This window comes from Solanum verrucosum, unplaced genomic scaffold, assembly GCF_900185275.1.
Source record: "Solanum verrucosum unplaced genomic scaffold, falcon-dt-bn FXZP01000159.1, whole genome shotgun sequence".
Lineage (NCBI taxonomy): Eukaryota > Viridiplantae > Streptophyta > Magnoliopsida > Solanales > Solanaceae > Solanum > Solanum verrucosum.
Window position 1 is genome coordinate 2,404,027 of NW_026020705.1, and position 24,884 is coordinate 2,428,910.

At 32.9% G+C, this 24,884-nt stretch overlaps 1 pseudogene; it reads right to left on the reverse strand.

Annotated features, from left to right (window-relative positions):
• Nucleotides 1-12,512: 12,512 nt before the first annotated feature.
• Nucleotides 12,513-21,767, reverse strand: LOC125812403 (probable disease resistance protein At4g27220; annotated as a pseudogene).
• Between the last annotated feature and the right edge of the window lie 3,117 nt (nt 21,768-24,884).

The window sequence follows — 24,884 nt, forward strand, 5'->3', positions numbered from 1 at the left end:
TACGTCCCTCGAAATATAGTATTCGTCGCAGCGCGTGACACGTCCCTCAAAATATAGTATCCATCGTGGCGCGCGATACGTCCTTCGAAATGGTACATCCTCTTTATTTTCTTATTCTTTCTCAATGCACATAACACTTGTCACAACCATGTCTCAGAACAATGCAAAAGACATGTTCACACAAATAATGAAGAGATGACCATTTTCATAACATTGCACAATTCACAACAACACAATCAGGATACAACATCAACAATGATTCAACAAGCCTTTCAAACAATTCTCAACACATCACACAAACAATTGATCACATTGACTTTTATTATCCCTTTCTCATCATTAGAATTAATCAATGTGGACAAGTCAACCCATCACCAAGCCTCATTACCCTAAACACATATTACAAGGAAATACATGAATTACACTTAACAAGGGTTTAGAAATCCACTTGCCTTAAATAGTCAAACAATCACTCCGGGACTTGAGCCTTTCCCTTTCGTTGGGCTCCAAATTAATACAATCTATCCAAACAAATTACCACAATAAGATTTTGAAACTAACAACACCCACATTACTATGTGTTTAGCCTTGAACCAAAATTCACCCAAATTTATAATCAAGTTCATAAATCTTGATGTCAATTAACATTTCAACTATCATACTTTCCAAGTTTCAAGTCTAGGGTTAAGTTTTGATTCCCTCAAATAGCATAATTTTAATGGTATCCACATACTACAATACACCTAATATGTAATTAGGTATCTCAATATATTAAAATCTTGATCACAATATGCTAACCAAAAATAAACATAGAAACCAACTTGTTACGGAAGATAATACGCAGAACCTAAGTTAGCTACAACTTTTCTATTCCACTCATTATTATCTCATCATTAATTTCCTCATCATTACTCATCATGAAACATCAATCCACTGCCATAAATAAATACACCCAATCAAAAATAATTTACATTACAATATCTCCAACATTCTGTAAATATTCAACTCTTCCAACCTACCAATTTAATAATTAGTTAAACTCTTACTCCTAAAACTAGTACATATGAATTAGAGATGAAGATTAGTTAGGCGAATTCTTGTTTTACCTGGAGCGAGAATGCTTTCCTGTGGCGCCGAATTATCTGCTTCTATCATAAATATTTTTCTTTTCTTTGTAGTTAATAAAAACTAAACTCCATTCTACTTTAATTCATTCTCATACATGGGCCAAATGGGTATATGATATTAATAAAATTATATTCTTGGCCCATTAATTACTAATTATATTAATTATTAAAGAATTCTTATCAACAAAATAACCATAGTTAAATGAGTAATTCAAAATTCTCATTAAAAAATTACAAAAAGGATCTTTTATGAAAAAGCGATGACTAATTTTCAAAATGACCTAATGGGTCATTACAGTATTACAATTATATATATATATATATATACACACACACACTCTTTCTAATTTACAATATAAATTTTATCATTACAAGTTTAACACAAGTGAAAGTTTATGGAGTATATATCATCACAAACTACTCTACATGGCAACATAAACTCTATCATTCATGAAAACTATTAAAATATAATGTAATCTATGTAGGAATTCTCACATTCGAATCAAACATGCGTGAATTAAAGGAGAAACTACATATAACTAGAATTTATAGCCTCATCCATTTTGTTGCAAAAAAAAAAAGACAAGAGTTCAAAAAAACAAAACTCAAGCAATTTCTTAGAACAGAATAGAAAAAGGCCATCAATTATAAAACAAATTAATGTGATTAAGAAATGACACAAATGAAGCAATCAAAAGTCTCTTTTTTCATAAAGTTGACAGATAAATACTTGAAAGTCCAAATCTTTTTTATCTAGCTCATTTAACTAAAAATTGAAATATTATGTCAGTTAATTAGGTGCATGTTATCAACAATGTAATTCGCATTTGCTAAATACAAAAGCCCTAAAATAACTCATGAATGTGACAGGTGAATACAAAAGCCAAGAACTGATGTTGTTTAGGCAATGAATAAAAGTCTCTTAATTGAAACAAATATTTCTAACGTGCCTAAAACTCACCTAGTATTAAAAGTACTTACTCTTATTTTGGTGAATTTTAGAGAACTAATCTTTCATTCCATTACTATATTAATTGATACTATTTTTAAATAAATTAATCCTCATATCAAAGGATTCAACTAATCCAAAATGAAGTAAATTCAATTTTAACAACATAACTCATTTGTTTGTTTATTAGGTAATCACATTTATTTTAAAATATGTAAATTAAAATAGACAATTGACATGAACATTAAGCTACAACAATGTCATAAAAATAGTGGCTTGGGCATGACAAAATTAAACAACAATAACAACAACAACAACAACAACAAATAAAATAAAACAATTCTTACATTATATAGGACTTCATTCATTAAATAGAGATATAACACTTTAACCCAATCTTCATTTCAATCAAATTATAAATAAAACAAAATTATAGAAAAACTTATCACATAATTACATAAATTTCCATAAATAAATTAAAAGATAAGGTCAAGTTGAGTACCACAAATGAAGAAATAAGAACCGCAAAATTTTGATCGAAACTCGATTAAAACGCTCATAAATACTTTTTTTGGTGTTAGTGTGTATTGTATTTTTGTTTCTGTGTGTGGTTGTTGCTTTGCATGTATATTTTATTTTATTTTTGGTTTTTGCTGATCATCCCTTTTTTTTGTGTGTTTTTGTGTGATGGTAGTATAGGAGTTTTTTTTTTCCTTTTGTTCTTTTTTGTCGTTTGCTGGGTTTGGAGCAGTGTAGGTGTGTTGCTGATTCTTTTAGTTTTGGTTTATTGTTGTGTTAATACATGTAATGATTGTGTGTGTGGGTAGATAGTGGGTAAACAATTAGGGTAGTGAGAGGAAAATAGGATGGTGCAGGTGCAGTAGTGGGGTAAGAGGTAGTTTAGGTTGGTTTTTATTTATTTATATAAAAATTATAAAAATATTAGCTAATTATTTTGAACTAATGAAAATATAAGAAAAGATAATTAGTTAATCTAAAAATGTAATTAAAGAAAATATTAAAATTACTAGCTTATTTATTAAACCTAAATTAAAAGAAAACATATAAAAAAATTATATTTTTTTATTTCTTTTTAAAACAATTGAAAAAATAAAACTTACCTAAAATTGCGATTCAATTTTTTGTGCTTTTCAAATCATTTAAAATAAACTTAATAAAATAAAATTAAAATTAAAATATTTAATTTAAATTTAAAAAAAATATTTAAGCACTAAAAATAATGTAAAACTTAAGTTTGATAAAAAATTACATGTCTACACAATATATTAAATCAAATATAATAATCTATAAAAATGACCTAATTGACTATAGATGTATGAGGATATGAGGGTTTTAGAATAAAGAATTCAAAATATGGCCAAACGATTGTAATCTTAGTTGAATTGAGTGGCCTATTGTATTAGGAATTTAGTCAATTGAATTTAAATATTGCCAAATCGAATCAATTAGCTAAATTCGATTGAAGTTGAAATAAGACAAGTAATTATCGATTAATTATTTGAGGTTCTTAATTTAAATAAGACAAATTATTTCTTTAAGACATAAGTTAATTAATAATTATACATAAATATGAAGTTAACTAATTTCGAGTTATATATGTATGTGTGTGTGTATATATATATAAAGTATTTAGAGAATATATTTAAAATATTTTTGAAATTTTCAAAAATAATGATTTCAAATTGAAGAAGCTCGATAATTAATACAAAGTGCATATGATCAAAATTGGGTGTCAACACTCGTGATGATTGAAAGGTGTCCTATATTATAATTGTATATAATCAATGTTTATACACACTTATAAAGTGCAGGTACATTATTTAAAAATTATCTAATTGATTTGTGTATGTGTTGTTTAATTATGTATAACAATATAAAAATTTATATAAGCACCTTTTGTACAATATTATACACGTATATATACAAGTGTGTACACTATTTTGAATTAAAAAAATATTCAGTATAATTATAAAGTTATATAAAATTAAACTTTTGACTTTATTAAAAGAAATACTAATTAATACTCAGTTCACTTCGATCGGTAAATCAAATTTTAAAAAAATATTGATACCCACAATGATAGTACTTTATCTTAATATATTCAAAATCTTAGTTGGTTAATTTTTTTCATTTGTGCTTTCATTTTTTTTAGTTTATTTCAATTTTCATTTTTTCATATAAAATAAATAAAAGATTTGATATTATTATTCAATTTCTCTACGTAAAATCAAATGAAAAGAATAATAAAATTGATATATTTCAAAATATAAAAAAAATCTTTAAAATGGTGGAAAATCTACCATTTTATAAATTCAGCTTCTAAGATATCAAATAAATTTCCGTTAATAACATCATTGGAGTACAAAATTTGGAATCAAAATATAAAAGTAAATTTTTTTAAATTTTATTCTAATTGCAGGAAATTCAATTTCTATTAAATATAAATAAATTTCTTTCTACAACTAACATTTTTCTTTTTATAATAAACTTTAGCATTCTCAAGTCATTAGTAGCAATAATATATTTCATTTCATCTTCCATTGAATAAGAATCAGGACTTGTATCTTCTTTTACTGTGAATTTTGTTTTCAATCATTGAGGTAAGGTTCTTTTCTTCAGAGTAATTTGAAGAAAAAGTAGTGGAAAAGAGAAACAACTAAAATATGGGTTAAAGACCTAATTTCACATAGACATGAGTTCTATTTGTATAAAAATAGTCAAGAGACCAAACATGATAAATTATTGAATACTTAAATGACTAAAACTAGTAAATGCATAGTCAAGAGACTAACAATGATAGGTATATAATTAAGAGACCAAACATGATAATATTTTGAATAGTTAAAGGACTAAATATGATAATGTATAGTTATAGGACAATTTTAGACCTACTTTAATAGTTGAGGGACCGTTTATGAAATTCTCTAATTATGAGCAATCGTAAATGAATTTTTTTTAGAAAATAGTTGAATTATTCAACTACAAATTCTAAGTCGTCGCTATTTAATACCTTACATATTTTGTGACAATTTTTTGTTGTCACTAAATCGTAGGTTGATTAGAGACAATAAAATAATTGTCACCAATTGTTTATATTAATAGTGACGAAAATAAATGTTACAATAAAATCTAAATTTTTATAGCTAAAATTTAGAATATTTTTTGACGAAATTATTTTGTGTCTAAAAATTAATTAATTTTAAGACAAAAATAATATGTCACAAATTAAAAACATCATTACTGACGAAATAATGTGTCACTGGTAACTTTAAATTCGTGACTGACAATACTCAATAAATAGCGCCAATACATTTTTTGATGGGAAACTTTAGTGGACAAAACTTTGCTACGAACTATTATGTTTCGTCACCAAAAGTATCTGTCGTGTACATTTCAGCACGAAAAGTAATTTTTGTCACTAAAAGTGAACAATTAATGACGAATTTTATGTCGTAGCTAATAATTTCGTAGCTATATATCATATTTGTTGTAGTGATTTAATTGTGGTTGCTACTTAGGAGGTCAAAGCCAATATGATTTCCCGGCATTTCCATATCTTTTTGTCCCTCCGCTCTTATTCTAGCTTGAGGTATTAGCACCTCATGGTTCATTCTCTTTGATTCATGCATTTTAGTCATTAATCATGTTTCCATATGCATGCCTGTTCATGAAAACTTTATTTTGATGTTGTGATTAAGCTTGGAGTGATTCTCCATGTTTTTGTGCATTTTGATGAAATTTGCATTCATGTTGGGTTGTTGGTTTCTCTTCTACTCTATTCATGTTAGCTCAAGTTCCATTCAAGGATGAATGTCCCCAAGGGGAAACTATTGTAACCCCTCGGAAGTTAGAAAGTCAAATTAAGGAGAAAGTTGCAAAACTTTTGTTGAAACAATGGTTTATGAGACAAACCTACAGACCGTAGGAAGTCCTACGGGTCGTAAGAATGGAACCATAGAACCAAAAGTTGAGTTTGGAAAATTAAGTACCTTAAGTATGACCCACGACTTGACAGAAGGAGTCATAGAAAGTTTTATAAGTCGTAGGAATGATCCGTAGGAAGATTCAGAGTATTTGACTTGAGACCTCAGTTCTACGGAAGGAAACGACGGATCGTAGGGTATTTTATGGATCTTAAGAAACACCTGTAGAAGTGGTCTAGACTTGGTAAATTTTTTAGTTAAAAGTTGAGGTCTACGGATGGGGACTACGGACTGAAGGAAATTTGATAGTCCGTAGAAGTATGTCGTAGGATTTACCCAATATTTTATGCCAGTTACTCAACCTATGGTTCACCAGTACGGTTCGTATGAATCCTGCAGACCGTAGGGTCTATATGACAATTATTTTAAAGAGTATTTGGATCTTTTCCTATGTACCTAATACCTATACTACATCGTTTTAACTTATAGATAGATCCTATAACTGATTTAACTCCTAAAACTTACCTATTCTCTTTCATTCTCCCAAAAATTCTCTCAAGTTTTCTCTCTCAAGATCAAGGAAGAAGCTAGGGTTTCCAAATCAAGTCTCCTTTTTCACCATTGTTTTGGGCTTCAAAATCAACGTATATGGGAGTTCATTTCCATTCACCCATTGAGTCCCAAAGATTGCTCTAATTCTCCAATTCAATTCCAATCAAATTGGTTAGGTTTTAATTCAATTCCTCATGGGTTCTATTTGTATGTATTCAATTGTATGCTTTTGATCTTATTATGAAAGATTTAACTTAATTACATTCTTTTCAATCAATTCCATATGACTCATGCATGATACAATATTTTGACTATGAACCCCAGAAGGGTGTGTATTTATGAAGGAATTATAAATCTATGATGTTTTCGTGAAAGATATGCATGATTTATGAAGAGGAATGTCTTATGATCTAGGTTGCTTTAAGATTAACATTTACTAAATTGTGAAAGTTTTTTCACATTAAGGGATCATAGTTTGTTGAAAGGTTTTCTCACACATGCATGATTCAAGTTTTAAGGATCTAATCCATGATATTTTTAGCTTAGTTTAGTGACTTAATTGTGTTTTTACATGTATGATGATATGTTCATATTTATGACTAATTTTGTTGAGATTTTACTTAGCACCAAGAGGATATTGAGATGGAGGCTCTCCCGCTAGTAGAGGTCAGGTCTCTAGTAACAATCTTCTTGCCCCTTACTACATGTCCCCGTAGGTTGTCTTAAGTGACATATCGAGTGGGATACCCCAAGATAGAAGTTAAGGTCCTTGCCTAGGCAAGTAAGGACATCTATTTTCGGTGGCAAGACAACGGATTCCATGGTATAGATCATGTGGTGTATGTCAGTTAATAGTAAATATCCTACAAAATGAACTAAGTTGTTCTTAAAATGTTTTATGAAGCTTTCTTTATGATTTAAGATGCAATGACCATGTTCAAATTTTATGATGTTTTTTTAAAGGCTTCCACTATGTTTAGCTACGTCATGATACCATATTTTCGAATATGTCCCCTTATTATCTTGTTTCATGTTTTTATGCATATCCCTCATACTTAATACATTTCATGTACTAACACATACTTGTGTCTTCATTGTTTCACTAATGTAGGGTGTGACGCTTCCCCTCCTCCCGCTCGTGGCTAGTTGATCACTTAAAGATTTAAAGACTTGGTGATTCCTCATAGTCCGAGGATCATGTCGCGTTTATTGTTTTCAAATATCTTTGCTTTTCAGATGTTGTACATGGTGTACGGGTTTAGTTCCGACCACTTTTATGATGTTCTAGATGGATTCTCATGACTATGAGTGATTTTCACTTCTAATCTCAAACTCTTTTATTCGTATGAGACTCTTTACTTTTGTCTATTACAATGTGTATATGTATGTCAAGTGACTTGTGTAGGACCTTGCAAGATCTTATATGTCATGTCACGTTTAGGGTGTACTTTGGGTCGTGACATAATCTTGATTTTGTATTCAGTGTACATGATAATTGTGTTTGATAATCATGGTACTAGTGATTCTTGTTCATGATACTTGTGATTAATCTACTTGGTAATTGTGAATGACATATTTGATACTTGTTGGTTGGTGAATTGTAACGATTGGACTGTAATTGGTAAACCTTGTGAACTGTGTATTGTAAAACTATTAGGTTGGGCTGACTTCTATGCAGGTTATAGTTGAGGCGATTCGGTTGGAATGAAAGGAGTACTTGTATTCTAGCTTAGTTTTGCCTTGTTTAGTAGGTTACTTGTTGAGTATCGTGTTGTTTAGTACTCACTCATTGCTTCTTCACTTGTGGAGGTTTTCAGCCTGGACCCGTGTGATCTTTCTTCTTCATCTATTTTTGAGGCTTCCTGAGGACACATTAAGAGGTAGTTGCTTGTCATTCCGGCGGGTCCTCTTGTTCCTTACTTTATGTTTTGTTTTATTCAAGAAACTAAGACATTAAGACTTATATTATCTTTCAAATTATGTATTATTATACTAGTGTCTTGTACACACGACAACTAGGTTTTGGGGTTATTTTAGAATGACTATATTTTCCAATCTTATGCTATTATTGTCGTATTTTTTTGGTTTTCTTTCGTATTGTTGGGTTTGAGGCTAACTTGTCTTGGTGGAATAAACGAGTGTCATCACATCAATTTTTTGGTCATGACAAATGGTATCAAAGTTCAAGATTCATAGGTATCACGTGTATACAAGCCAACTCTAAGTCTCCAGGATCGGTACAAAGACGTCTATACTTATCTTTGATAGGCTAAGAAGAATGTTAGTAAACTTCCTTTTATTCACTCTTTCTTATCGTGCGTGGTTACCTTCATTAGTGCTGAGTTACCGCCTGCTATTTTGGCATATGCCGAGGACCAAAGCTTCTATTTTCAGTGGTAGGCGTAGGCAGTCCCCGAGGCAATTACTAAGACCCTAGCTAGGGGTAGGGGTAGGGATTGAGCTAGAGGTTGTGCTAGTTGAGTAGCATAAGCTAGAGGTTGTACTCATGGAGCGACACAAACTAGAGGTCGAGCTAGAGAGGTCTCCCCATAGCCACAAGTTGAGGTTATTGAGTACCAAGTTCCTCCGGAGTGTACAACTCTTTTGTTTCTGGATACCTTATTGAGGATGCTGGGTGTGTTGGAGAACTTCTCTTAGGGTGGTGCGACCGGTACACCCTACTATTTTGAAAGCGATCGACTAAATAACAAACACATGTTTACCTTTTAACACCTATGGCAAATTTACATGTTAAAAAAATGAGTACTCGAACTCGTGATTTCTTCATAAAATTAATTATTTTATGTATAACATTTACAAACTTTTACCTGACCAGATGAAAAAAAAGGTACTAGTAGAAGGGGAGGCTTTATCATCAAAGACTTTGCTGGAATGGTAAGTACTCAGTTCTTTTTTAACATAGATGTTTCGAGTTCAAGTAACATATACTTTTGGAAGGAAATATTTTACCTCTAAAGTGGAACGTGTGAATTCAAATACCGAACATCAGGTGTGAAATCCAAAAGAAAAAAAAGGCCTCAAACATAACATAGTTACTTGGAAGTAAAGGTGAGATACTAAATCAAAACTTAACAAGAGAAATAATAGAGAATTTGGTATAGGAGAATATGCAAGAAGGAATAGTAGTAGTGAGGTCAAAATTATAGTGGGATTGTTGGTTAGATAACATTTCAAAATGGCAAACACAGAAAAGTAGAAATAAAAGGAAAAGTGTAATATTTGCTTTCGGAATTTTCTCTGCAATTGATTAAGTAGAATCATGTTCTATATTAGGAAATCTCCTTTATTACCAGTTCTGTTGCAGTATTGTTTAGTAATAAGCCTTTTCTCCTTTGCACGTGCGTTCTATGTGAATTTTTATAGATTCGTTACAACAATAAAAAATTTATGCAAATCGTGTGAAGTGAGTAATATTTTTTTTAATGTGTGTCAAGAAATACCAAATGAGGGACACATTGTAATGTTTAAAATCAATTCCTTTGAAGCTACCATCAGTAAATCAATTCTATTGAAGCTATTATCGGTAATTTTTAAACTTTAATTAGTAGTTAACACACTTTAAATAAAGTCACAAATGACTATTGTTTAGTAATAAGCCTTTTTTTTATGACAAGGGAAACCCACAGCCGCTACCCTTTGGGTGCGCACAGGGTAAAACCCCCGCTCCTATGCAATAGCTTGTAAACCACATAGGAGAGGTAACCCGCACTAGGCAAGCCCGGTGCGACGAGCTCAACCCAAAAGACAAACCCCTTGCTTTCGCTGGCAAGGGGTTTTGAACTTGAGACCTCCAACATGGAAGTCCCAAGCCCAAACCACTGGGCCACCCCGAAGGGTTAGTAATAAGCCTTTTCTCCACTTCAAGTCTGAACTCTGCTATATATATATATATATAATGACTAGTCTTCGCCGGGTTTATGCGAGTTTGCTCTGCAACTGTCCCGCCCCGCCCCATTGTTATCCCTAGGTTGAAAGAATAATAATGTAGAGAATTTGGTATATGACAATGAAAACTAAAAAAGTAGTGAGGTCAAATTGACAGCATTATTAAAGTGGAAGTGTTGGATTAGATAACATTTCAAAAAATCTGATTCCATAAGGCAGAAAAAGAAATGTAGATAAAAATTAAAAGTAATTGGTTATTTAGGCTTGGGTTCCCAAATCAATCTTTCTGAGTTGCCTTCCAGTTTTATTGCTTCTTCTCCGCCCAATAACTGGTTGTGTAACATTGGGCTGGAGTTGGTTCATAACACAAAAGTTATTGGGTTCACGTGTACTTATTACTTTCCTAGATTCCGATTAATAGACGACACTCTAGCTTCTGTCATCACTAGTGTCTTCATACTGAGAGCAGAGAGTAGAATATTTACATGAAGATATATATAAAAGAGTACGTTGATGCTTTATATTTCTAAGTAAAAGAAAGCTACATCGAGTTACAAGCATATCAACAACTATATGAGTATTTCATATAAAACGAAGAGCAAGTGGATGATACTAACCATAACCAATTGTGTTTAGAAGTTGTAAGATTTCTGTCAAAGAAACTCCATCCAATTGAGTAGCTAGATTGAGACATATACAAGATGAAAAAGTATTTGTTATATTAGATGTTGTTTGTAAGTGGACATTTGGATCATTCCTACCTTCTATGTTTTCGGTTTATTGTTAGAAAGGATAAGCATTCCTCCTTCAGTATCTATAAAGAGTTTATCTTTGTTGTAAAACTCTAGTGTTTTGGTTTTTATTATAATACTGCATTTGTTATGGTACAGAGTGAGATTGGAAAAATGTTGGTTTTGTTCCTCAACTGTATATCCAGGCCATGGTATTCAATTTGTTCGAAAAGAAGTCCTTGATCTTTCTGGTTGTCTCTTTTATGGGACACCGTGTTTTCAAGACACAATTCAGATAAGGTGTAGTTTTGAGGTCTTATTTTCCTCATTGTATTTCTTATCAGTTTCATTCAAAATGTAACTGACAACACTTTGAAGTCCATCATGAAAATTGATAAAATCTTGAGGTCTTTTTATTTATCCAAAATCATAATATAACTGGGAATGATTAATGTTTTATGTAGAATAGGGAATTGTTGTTGATGATTAAGTTGATTTAGATAGTTTGTTTAGCTATTTGTGTATACAGTTCATTAAATTGTTCACTGGGCATAAGGGCGGAGCTACAACCCTGTCTACTGGTTCTGTCATGTATTTGTGTTTAAAAATTCACTTAATACGTATATATTATTTATCCAGATCTACTATGCTTGCTTTTCTAGAATACAACATTCATAAACTCAAAATAGTTTCGTTAAAGTAACAAACACACTAGTATGGTGAGTGGGAATGATAATAAGAGACATTATCCACCAGGGTCAAGGTCTTGGGAGCTCGAGCACATCGATGGTTGATAATAAAATTAGAGGGGGGCGGGGGGGGCGCTCGTATGACCTGGCAGAAAGCAACATTGAAGGTAATTAGTTACTATATATAATTCAAATACAAAAAATTATAGAAGTTAAAAATCTATACAATTCTGCCTAACCAACAAAAACGAATGGCAACAGAGTTTGCCTTTTTCATTTCAAGATTACACACACTGAACACCTTTTAAAACTTCAATCTTGTTGATCGGGTTGAACAGTTAATGTCAGTGTGGTCGACCACGATAGGGATTTCAGATCCCTCGAGGTGGAGTAACTACAATGTCCTACTCCCAGGATATGTAGTTCCTCCAATCGAACTAGTCTTGATAAGACCATTGGTGAAATCCTTTTAAGTACTTGATGCTTATTTAAAAACTCTTAACATAATGAGATTGGTTCAATTTTCCTTTCTTCCTTGGCACCTCCTATAACTAAGAATTTCCAAATTGAAAAGTTTTCCAATAAAAGAAAGTTGACGTACTTAAATAATGATACTAGTATAACCTATAATTATAATATGTAGCAATTAGTTGGACAACACAAACCTTGTATTTGAACCTCTGTTGTGTCCATTTATTCAGATCATCTACTTTCACCTCATAATCAAAGTTCACACTTTCAAGACTCGGTGTACTCACACATATTTCCTGTTGGACAAATGTCTTTATTTCAGGGCAGTCATAAATACACACAATTCTGAGAAATGGAAATTCAAGAGCATGGTTTGTCAGAAAGAAATGCCTCAGCTTAGGCAGATTGAGAAGGTCCAGCCTTTACAACCGGGGAAATAAGGTCATGATTCCTTCTCCTTGTTGTTCCTCTTTTGTGATCACTTCTTCAATTGATTGGCACTTTGAAATCACTAGTAACCCTAGATTCAGAAGACCTCTGACCACTGATAAAGACATCAAGTTTCTTAATTTTCCACAATTTGACACTACCAACGTTTGAAGTTTGTTGAAGTAGGCAGTTGGAAGTTGGTGAGAGCGTACAACACTTATTTTGTTAGCACCCACTATAACTAGATATTCTAGGTTGGGACAAGAAACCTGCAAATGTTGAAGTATCAAACTTTACTGTTTTTTCTACTTCAATATGAAAAAAAAACAATATTAAAAATATTTCTTATTTTATTATAATCATCTAAATAAAAATTAATGGTGGATTTACTTTAATCTTATATATATGACATATATTATCCGTTCAAAGGGTATACGAAATTATTCTATTTAAATTTATAAACTGAGATTAAGAAGAAAAAAATTATTTCCTATATTTTTTTTATTAGTTAAAGTGATTTTAAAATTTAAAAAAAAAAAAGAGAAAATGGTCAAATTCCCACTCAATCTATTACCGGATTCCCAACTACACACTTAACCTTCACGGGGGTCCTATCACCCCCCTGAACTGTTTAAAACTGAAATTATCATCTCTCTAAATGCTTATGTGGCGAAGTGAGTGTATGTCACTCTCCCTAAGAGAGTGAACAGCGAAAATAAATATTAGAACTTTATTTTTATTTTTAGTATATATATATATCTTCTATTTTTTTCCTTATTCCTTTCTTTCTTCTTCATAGAAATCTCTTCCTTCTTTGGACCAGATCTGTCCGTCTCTCGTCATTTCTACGTCGTTGCCGCCGCTACTATCTTCACCGGATGTACCATAAAATTTTTGTATTCCTCTTGATTCGAATTTGTGTATGAAATTAGGAATTTTTGAAAATCAACTCTTTATCGATATTATTGGAGTTGCTAATCATCCTTGTAAATGGTCAACCCACTAAGTTGATTCGGTTGACAAATTTTTATTTTGATTCTTTGGAGCTCCAAATTTGTAATTTTAATCCAAACCAATGAAGAATTTTGAATTTTCGATGAAAGCCAAATTTGATTTTAAGAATAAAAATATTTTTGGCTATGGCGATTGAAAACAACAATGGAGTGCTTGTTTGTACCATCAAGCGGCCTAAGATTTACATCTCGGTATGTTCACATGGTCGAGAAGTTTTTCCGAGCCGGCTTGCCAGATTCAACATTCATCCATTGTTATGTATTCATTAACTCCAATTTGAGAAATTTGACATATGCATTCATGGAAATGATCTTAATACAAATCAAGTAGAGGGTGAAATGACAAATGGGATTCAAAATCCTTGCTGACCTTCTCCTTTTCAAGATTGTAGTGATTGGTAGACCTTTGGTGTTTATAGTAATGGAGAAAATGGTGAAAATATTTTTGGGTTTGGAGAGATGGTGAAAAAATAGAAGAAAAGAGTAAAGAATAATGAAAAAATTGAAGAAAAACATTTTTTCCATGTGTCAAACGCGTGAGTTTCACCCATCAACATAAATGTGGTTGTGGCTTTTTAGGGGTACAATAATTTCGATTTTAAACAGTTTAGGGGGGTGATAGGACCCCCGTGAAGTTTAAGTGTGTAGTTGGGAATCCGGTAATAGATTAGGGGGGCATTTGACCATTTTTTCTAAAGAAAACAATAATAGAGTTCTTAAAGTAATAATTTTTTATTAGGAATAAGATTTGCTTAAAAAAATAATAATATATTTATTCGGAAAAGAGCATTTTCGACACATTTAGTAACAACTGGGATTTTTCGGACTAAACTATCAACGACAAGGGCATTTTTGGAACAAAGTATTGAGAGCAAGGACATTTTTTTACTATACTATAAATGGACATTTTTTTATCATTTCACGTAGATTAAGGGAATTGTTTTTACCCTTTTTCAAAAAATAAATTACAATATAGCTTGAAACAAAATAGTCTTACAATTGTTCTTACTTTTTTCTTCTTTTTCCATATCTATTTAGTTTCACACTAAAAAAATGAAATAAGATTATGAAACTCAATTTATGATAAGTTAATAGATATCTAAGGAGATATTTAAAACTTAAATTAGTGGTTGAATAAAAAAAAAGTCAAAAAATTATTTGACAAAAAGGATATATATGAGCAATAGTAAATATGGCAAGTAAAAGGTAACATTTAGATGATAAGAAGCAAACCTTTTCATGAAAACGAGGATTTGAGTGAGTGATGGAGTTGTTGGATGTAGGTCAGAAAGTTTGCAACTCAGGTAATCCCCCTAAGTACATATTGTGTAACCGAGGGAACTCAATGCCCTCGATAGTGGCACTGCAAAAGTGAGTGAGACATTCGAGACATGCAAGGTCCAAATTATATAAATTGGGGAACTTGATTACTTCATATGTCGTCTTCAATAAATGTGTCACTAAATCACATTTAGAGAGACTTAGATCTTTCACATTTTGAAATTCATTCAACTGCAACTCAGTCAACATATTAATAGTGCCCTTTCCAATTGAATGTACAAGTTCGCTCTCCTTCAACATGTGGCAGATCCAATCAACCAATGGGGCGGTCCCCGTCACCTCTAAGGCAATATTCTTGTCATAACGACCCTTGGGCAGCCTCTCATTGTCAGCTTCTCGACCCAGTCTAAGAGTGTACCATGTCAACTTGGACGGAAGATCAAGGTTAATGTATATCGCATCGCTACAACATTTATGTAATGCCAGTGCACTCAATTTTGATAAGGATTCCACTTCCCTCAAATCTACTACTCCCACCATATGTAGTTCCTCCAATTGAGCTAGTTTTGATAACACCCCTGATGAAATCCTTTTAACTGCTCTTTTCTCATTCCAACACTCTAACATAATTAGCTTACTCAATTTTCCTATCTCCTTTGGCAGCTCATCTAACTCACAATCTCTTACGCTAAAATTTTTTAATTCGACAAGTTCCCCAATAAAGGATATGTCATCCAACCTTAAATTACTCACACAGCGTCCTCAGACTTGACAACCTCATAATCGGTTCTGGAAAAGGAAGAATGGACTCGGCAAATATGTATCCCCTCAGGCTCAAGACATGGGGTTACTCATTTCATCAAAAAAATCCTTCTGTAATTTAAGTGGATCTTCAAAACGGAGTTTCAACATTAAAAGCTTCAGTTTTGGGCAAAATATTGGTCTAGGATGCTCATCAAATTTATTTGCAACAATTGACATGTGACTGAAATGCTCATAAAAGTTCTTATTGGGAACTCTTAAGAGTTAATATCGTGACTTACCATAAATTTATGCTCTCCCTCAGATGCAATACTGATAGCCACATCACGGACCACATCATGCATTTTCACATGATTTTTGTCTGAACCTTGGGATAACAAGAAACAATCTTTCAATATTTCTAATAGAAGACACACCCTATTTCTTGTTCCTTGTATATTTTTAATTCCCGAAAAGATGTCAAGCCCCATTCCAAATCTAAGCAATTCTTCAGTCCAAATATCACCATCTTCCTCGAACAAAGAACAAAACAAAAAGAGGTACTTTGCTTCATTCTCTCCCAAGTGGTCATAGCTTAGCCTTAGAGATTTATACACCTTTGTGTGCACTCCAGGGATATTTTTTGGTTCTACATCACGTAATTGTATAAGGGCATCCTCCCACGAAGGCTTGGTTTTATGCTTTAGTGCTCCTGCAACGGTAATAATTGCAAACGGCAACCCCTTGCATTCTTTGGCAACCTCTTTTGTTGTGTCATGAATAGACGGAACGTCAATTGAATCACCAACTTTCTCCTTGAAAAGAAACCATGCTTCCTTTTCAGATAACATTCCAACATCCATGATATTCTGAGCTTCCATTGCTTCACAAATATTTCGGGAACGCGTCGTCAATATCACTTTGCACCGATGGTTGTAGTTGCTACCGCTAGGAATTCCAAGTTTGTCTAGATCATGAAGATCCTCCCAAACATCATCCAAGATGATAAGGGTGCGGCTGTTTTGATCCATTAACCTTGTACGCAGTCAATCTCCACGACTCAACATATCATCCCCTTCTAATGTCAGCCCGACTACTCTTGCGATCTCACCTTGAATTCTTTTCAACTCGGGTTGTTGACTGACAGTTACCATGACAATATCATTGAACAACGTTTCTTGTTTTGCCTTTTGTCTTATTTTCTCAGCCAGTGTAGTCTTACCAACACCGCCCAGACCACATATCCCAATCATAGTGACCCTGTCATCTCTTAAAGCTGCCATGACCTCTTCCTCTTTTAATTTTCTGGAGTCAAACACCTCATCATTGTTACTAGGTATAACCTCACTTTGAATTGGATGATCATAGGAGAAAGTATTAGGATTGGTGCCTTCATTTCGAAGATCAATCAACTCACCCACAATTTTCTTAGCTTTCTTGCTCAGGGAGTAACGTGACTTCAAGTTTGGACACCAACCATATCTTTCAACCTCAATTCTACCTCGTTGCATTACAACTGCCACATCTGCAGTAGTGGTATCAATATTCCTTAACCAAGCCTCACCATTGGGTGAAATGTCTTTTAAGTTTCTCCGTGCATCTTCCGCTCTTCGCTGCACCTCACTTTTGATATTCTTTAGCTTCTCAGATTCTTTATCCATACATCTCATGTTGCTCTTGTAGTAAACTAAATACCCAATCCCTCACGCAGCTAGCTGCATCAAGCAACCTGCAACTTTTTCCACTAAAATAGATAAGAATTCCGTAGCTACTATACTTTAGTAGTAAGCCTTTTTTCAACTATCAAGTCTGAACTTTTTGCTTTCTAATTCTCTCTTTTTGACTGGTGGAAATGAAGAATTTGGTATGAAAATGAAATATTAGACAGTGGAAATGGAGAATTTGGTATGAAAATAAAATATGAGATAGCGGAATTGGAGAATTTTTGTATGAAAATGAAAGCTAAATTAGCAGCAATGAAGAATTATGTATGAAAATGAAATATGAGAGAGCGAAAATGGAGAATTTGGTATGAAAATCAAAGAGTAGCAATGTTGGAGAATTTGGTGTGAAAATGAAAGCTAAAAGAAAAGCAATGTAGAATTTGGTATAAAAATCAAAGCTTGAGAGAGGTAAGGAGAGTTTGATTGTATTATTCCAAGCAACAAATTCACACAGGTTTATAAGCGCATTCATGTTAAGAGTGGGGTCAAAATAATATTGTTTAAAGTGAGAGTATTGATTAGCTAACAGTTTAAATTAGTGAACATCTGATTCCATATATTCCTTCACTCAAACTCATGTTACAACTTTCCTAAAATATACGCATTCTTGCAATGACAGACACTATAAAGAAGAAAAAAGGAATAGTAATTGTTGCTTTTTGGAATTTTCCATTTGCATGCCAAGTACTCAAAGATCAAACTTTGTCCATACATTCTCTCCAATTTTTGACAAAGTATATCCTTTCCAGTTTCTTCCTATCTGCCTAAATTTTGGTGGACAGAGTTATCTGGTAGGACTTTATTTTAAATGCGATGATTATTATAAAATAAACACTCAATTTTTTATGTTGGAACAAGCAAGAGGAATCACTCATGATACCAAGGTTCAAATCCAGCTAGAACCCCTATTTCTTTTTTCTTTAAATTAAAAATAAAATAAAATAGGCACTCGATTTTATGACAAAGAAACTTGCAGTTGCAACCCTAGTCGCTACTAGGGGCAGACCTACGTGTCGCTTAGGGAGTTCACCCGAACCCCCTCGTCGAAAAATTACATTGTATATAAGGTAAACTTCTAATGTTAAGCGTATATATAGTAAAATGAACCCCCTCAACAACCAAAAGAGGAGTGTGGCTCACTGGCAAGGGGATTCATTGTTAAACTGCAAGTTCTGAGTTCGATTCTCGTTGAGTGCAACAAGTTTATACTTTTTTTTTCTGCTTTGGAAAGGCTGAGATGAGCTCAGGTTGTGGGATTATAACCCAAAAAAAGGCCTCATTATTTTTGGATTCAATCTAAAACTATATTATTTTTGTTTTTTTTTCTTTTTATGTGATATGTTTTTCTCAATTTATCTTTGTTTAAATTTATTAGCCACATTTTTTATATTTGTCTTTGATTCTACTTATTTATATTGCTCATTTTATTTCTACATAACTCTCTTCTTATGTACCAACTTAAAGAAACTCTTTGAGAAAATGATGAATTGTTATTAAATTTAAAATTGAATTAGAAAACTATTATATAAAATAAAGTTGTGAATATCTTTTTAATAAAATCTATTTAATTGAATTTTTTTTTCTTAATTTCATTGTATTTCTTTCTTACTATTTTTAAGTCGATTCTAAAGAGATTAAAACTAAACAAAACTTATTTGATTGGTTCATAATTTATTTTTTTAACAAATGATTAACCTAGTAAATTAAATGAACTAAAAAAATCGACGATGTCATTTATTTATCTTCTGAATATGCACTATAATATTAGTAACTTGATCTTTACATCTTTCTAAAGAATCTTGATGGTTTTTAAACTAACATATGATTGAATGTGCACTAATTCAAAATTTAAAAGTCCTAAAAAGTAGAATATTGCAAAACAAAAGGAAAGACACTAGAAATTTTAAAAGCTCGATGGACCAGGGTAAAAGTAGGAAGAACCTAACACAACATGACAATATAACTTAAATTTCCTCCCATGTCACTCGATTTTTCATCTTGTAATTTTTACGTGTTTACTTCTTTATACTTCGCACTCTCTCAACAAAAATCCTGGATCCCCCACTGGTCGCTACCCTTGGGGTACGAACAGTGTAATATTTGAATTTGACACAATGATTAAGAGAATAATAATTGACATGATTAGTTTACCACATTCCCCATGTTAATTAATGTTTAGTATTAGTTCTTGATAAATGACTTGGGAATAAGTAATTAATGTTAAGGATAAAACATGAAAAAAAAATATTTTTTCTTAATATGTTGAAAGTGATAGTGTAAAAATGAAAATATATTTTTAAAATAATGAACAAATAAAAGTGAATAGATAAAATATTTGAGAACAAATCACGACTCTATTCCAAACCAATCTAACTCATTTGTTAATTTTGGATAATAATAATATTTCAAATAGATTATCCTTAATAAAAATATACAAATAATTTCAAAGTTTTGTTCTCCTGTGAGAGCTTTACATTAGAGTAATGCTAAAAGGCCATAAAAATTTGGCCAGAAATGTGAGATGTCTATAGTATCCTTATTTCAATTTTTGCATTTATTCCCCCAATACTTTTCCCTCCAAAACAAAACTAACTTTTTTCTATTTCCCAAACTCTTTGGCTGCCAAGGAAATGTTTTTGTGTATAGTGAATGATCCAGACATGAATTTGGGGATATCTATGATGCACCGAAAAGGCCGGAGCAGAAAATTGCAGACTTAGAGGATATTGAATCTAGAGATAGCAATCCAGAAATATGAGCACTAGTTAATAAGAAAAAAGCTGAATATGTTCAATTCTTAAAACTACAAGATTCAGTACTAAAGGCAAAAAGCCAAGGCTAATTGGTTGGAAGACGGGGACAAAAACACTGCATATTTTCACAGTGTGATAAAAGAGAGAAGAAGGAAACTCAACATTCAAAAAATACAGGATGAAGATGGAGTTTGGCGTGAAGGGAATGAAGAGATAGCAGAGGCAGCGTGAAGGGAATGAAGAGATAGCAGAGACAGCAACTCAATACTTTCAGAAAATATTTGGACATAAACAAGCATCAGAAGACTACTCTCCACTGGATTGCATTCGTCCAAAGGTTTCAATAGAGGATAATGATATGCTTACAGCTATTCCAACACTGGAAGAGGTGAGAGATAGTGTATTTGGGATCAATCCGGAGAGTGCACCAGGACCAAATGGGCTAAAAGCACTATTTTACCAAACTTGCTGGGAAGTGGTGGCGGAAGATGTATATGCAGCAGTCAAATTCTTCTTTGAAGGTGCTAACGTACCAAAATTCTTTACCCATACTTGTATTGTGATGTTACCAAAAGTGGACTTCCCTCAACATTTGACAGATCTCATACCGATTAGTTTATGTAATGTATCCAGCAAGATCTTGTCAAAACTGTTGAATGCGAGACTGGCCAGACTTCTCCCAATGCTAATCTCAACTAACCAATCAGGGTTCATAAAAGGGAGAGTGATTTCAAAGAACATCATGTTGGTACAATAAATCATCAAAGACATCCAAAATCCGAAAAAAGGGGATAATGTGGTATTGAAATTGGATATGGCCAAGGCCTATGATAAAGTGGCTTGGCCTTATTTATATGAGCTGATGAGGAAGCTTGGCTTCTCAGAAGGGTGGATTGACCTGATCTGCAGACATATCTCAAATAACTCGTAGTCCTTAATAGTGAATGGACAGAGATATGGCTTCTTTAAAGCAGAAAATGGCTTGAGGCAGGGCGATATCTCACCATCATTATTTGTACTCAGTACAGAGTTGTTTTCCATCATGTTAACAAATATTCAGGAAATGAGAAGATATAAAGGATTCCACATGAATAATTTTGGACCACAAATTAACCACCTGGCTTTCGCAGATGACGTGATGATATTTATGAGTAGTCAAAAAAAAAACTATGAAGCTTATCATGAAGGTCTTGGTAACATATGAAGCAACATCGGGGAAAAAAATAAACAAAGACAAGAGTTATTTTATGATAGCCTCAGGTACCCCAATCTGGATTAAGCACAAATTTGCGAGATGTACAGGGATGCAGCATAAACACTTTCCAGTATTCCCACTGATAGTGGGAAGGCAAAGGTTGGCTTATTACGCAGACATCATTAGTAAGGTTACTAGCAGAATAAAGGGATGGCAGAACAAACTCCTTTTGCCCGGAGGAAGAGCTATACTGGTAAGACATGTATTACAGTCAATCCCAATTCACGTATTGTCAACCATCAATCCACCAAAAGGCGTGTTCAAGCACCTGGATAGAATTTTGGCAGCATTCTTTTGGAGAGCATCTGATGGTAATGAAAGACACTACTGGGTGGCATGGAACTCATTATGCTATCCTTAAAAGGAAGGGGTAACACAATTCAGGAATCTTCGAGATGTATGCAAAGCCTTTAATGTGAGAGCATGGTGGAATCTACGAACTGGGAACTCATTATGGAGAGATTTTATGGAAGCAAAATATTTTTAAAACTCACACCCTCTAGCAGTAACTTGGAAGCATCACTCTTCTGGAAAGTTTTGTGCAGCATTAGAACAGAAGTAGAGGAGCATTTATTGTGGATACCAGGAGAAGGCAACATATCTTTTTGGTATGACAATTGGACAAAACAGGGAGCTCTTATCAACCTGTTGGAGGATGACATAAACTCTACTGATGTATTGTTGAAAGAAGTGACGACAAATGGAGCGTGGAATGACTTTAGAGAGATGGGCATACCAACAGAGCAATTTAACACATGAGGTACAGGACAGAGCAAATTGGACAGCAACGAGTATAGGTTCCTTCACAGTAGCCTCAGCTTGGGATCAATTACGAAAAAAAAGGAGATTTCTGATATAGATTCCAAAATTTGGCATAAAATGGCTCCTTTCAAGAAGTCATTTATAACATGGAGAGCACTACATGACAGACTTCCCACAGATACCAGATTTGGTAGAAATCTAGAGGCAAAGTGTTATTGTTGCACACCATCAGTTGGAACTAGAATCTAATGAACATCTATTTTGTTTTGGGAATTTTGCAAAAGATATATGGAGTAAATTTGTAGGTCTATTTGGAGTTCAAATAAGAGAACTAAATCTTAGACAAATGTTGATCAAATGGTGGGCGCATAAAACGTGGAATAGAGTGTCATCTTTCATGGTAAAGATCATACCTATCCTTATTATGTGGGAACTGTGGAGATCCAGATGTGCAACAAGATATGGTTCAGAGAAGTCATCAATATACAAGTCCAAAAGAGCAATAATGCATGATCTGATTGGTCTCACAGAACAAAAAGAGAGATCAAGAGAAGAAGAATAACGATACAACATTGTTGTAGAGAGGCAAAAAGAGTGGTGGACAAGCTAGCATCGATTAGTCATGATCATCAAGAGTGCATTGTCTACCAAACTTTGAGAGTCTGCCAAGATTTGTGAGAGGCTTGCTTCAGCTGGACAGAATGGAAGTTGCATAATTTAGAATCAGAAACTTACAGGACAAGGAAATAGTCTTTGAATCCCCGTAAGAAGAAGAGTTTATGGCTTTATTTTAACTTTTTCCATTACTTCAAAAAAAAAAAAAATTTAAACTAACCTGCTTGGGGAAGGAAATCTCTGATCACTTCGGGTATACGAGTGTTGGGTAATTTTATTTTCCAATAAACCTCTAAAGTTATAGCTGGAAAAAAAATAACACGTTAATTTTTATATTTTAATCATTCCAAATAAGAATTAACAAATATAGAAAATGATAAAATTATTTCACTAATTTTAACCATGAATAAAAAATTCAGTTACTCCAATAATACTAAGTAAGAGGATGTTTCAAAACAAATAAATAAAAGATTACTCAATATCTAGTTATCAACTATAATACTTTAAAATAGATGTATTTTATGTAGGATAATATATTAAATTACAATATGTTTAATGTATATAAATAAAGTATAACATAATTAGGATATACATTAAAATATATGAAGCCGTCATGATCCTTTGGGAACTGTGGAATGCTAGAAATAGTCTTGTGTGGCATGAAAGACCTCTACAACCCAAAGTTGTTATCCAAAAAGTAGCCCTATTTGGCAGGATTAGACTAACGCAGGAAGGGCAACCTCCAGTTCTATTCCAACTGGCTTTCCAATTAGATGGATTCCTCCTAATGAGAATATCTTTAATCAAAACATTGATTCTTTTTTTATCTTACTTTGGGAGTAGCAAGAGTTAGCATGCTAGTCTGTGATTCTCATGGAAACTTCATCATATGTTGCTCTAGTCGTTTAGATACACCACACGACTCACTCATGGTCGAGAGTTTGGGTATTCAAGAAGCACTAAGCTAGCTAAAGGAACACTTTGCATCAATTATAATAATTGTGGAGATTTGACAGTCTTTTGGTTAAACAAGCATTGGGAAAATCTTGCGACAACAACTCTTAGTTTGGCGTTATAATTCGTGATTGTAAACCACTCATGTGTGACTTTACTTCTATTTCATTTTCTTTTATTAAAAAAAACTAGTGAACCATTGTGCCGATCCGTTAGCACAAGCTTCAAGTTCTATGTCTTTATGCTATGGAGTGGAAACCAGATCCCCATCTTTTAAATACATGATCTACTAAACTTTGATTTGATTAATAATTGATTATAGAGCCTTTGTAAAAAAAACTAAATAAATGTAATGTATCGCATACAACAAAAACCTAATGCTTATTCAAGACAAATGAATCCATACACCAGCATAACAATGATAATGTTTGTTCAGACATTTGCTGATTACTTTCCTTGTGGATATAACTACATTCTAACATATAGAGTTACCTTCTAGAGATTCTCCAACTTCTTCGCGCGGCTGAACTAGATGTTAGGTCCTCCATGTTGATAGATCAGTTTCTGTACATCCGAGCTAGCTCAACCTTTCTAACATGCGTGAATAATTTCGCATGCCTCACCTCATATAAGGATCATCACCATTCGAAAGAGGAAACGTCTTCACAATGATCGACAACAAGACAAGATCAACTTGAGATTGCAAGCCAGCTGCTTGCAATAAATAAAGTGCTGGATGGTCTCAGATGTAATACAGTAGCATCTAGTATTGCATATGGAAGCTCAAAACATTTTTTCATACGCAAGTGATATAATACACAGCGAAGAGATTTCTACCTCATCTGATATTGTCATTGACAACATTATACAAATGAATGGATCCTGAAGACTAAGCAAATCATACATGATGAACGTTAATTGAATACTGAATATGGATTTTAGTCAAGTGGTTCTTTTCCGTTGTGATAAATATCCAAAGATTATCGCA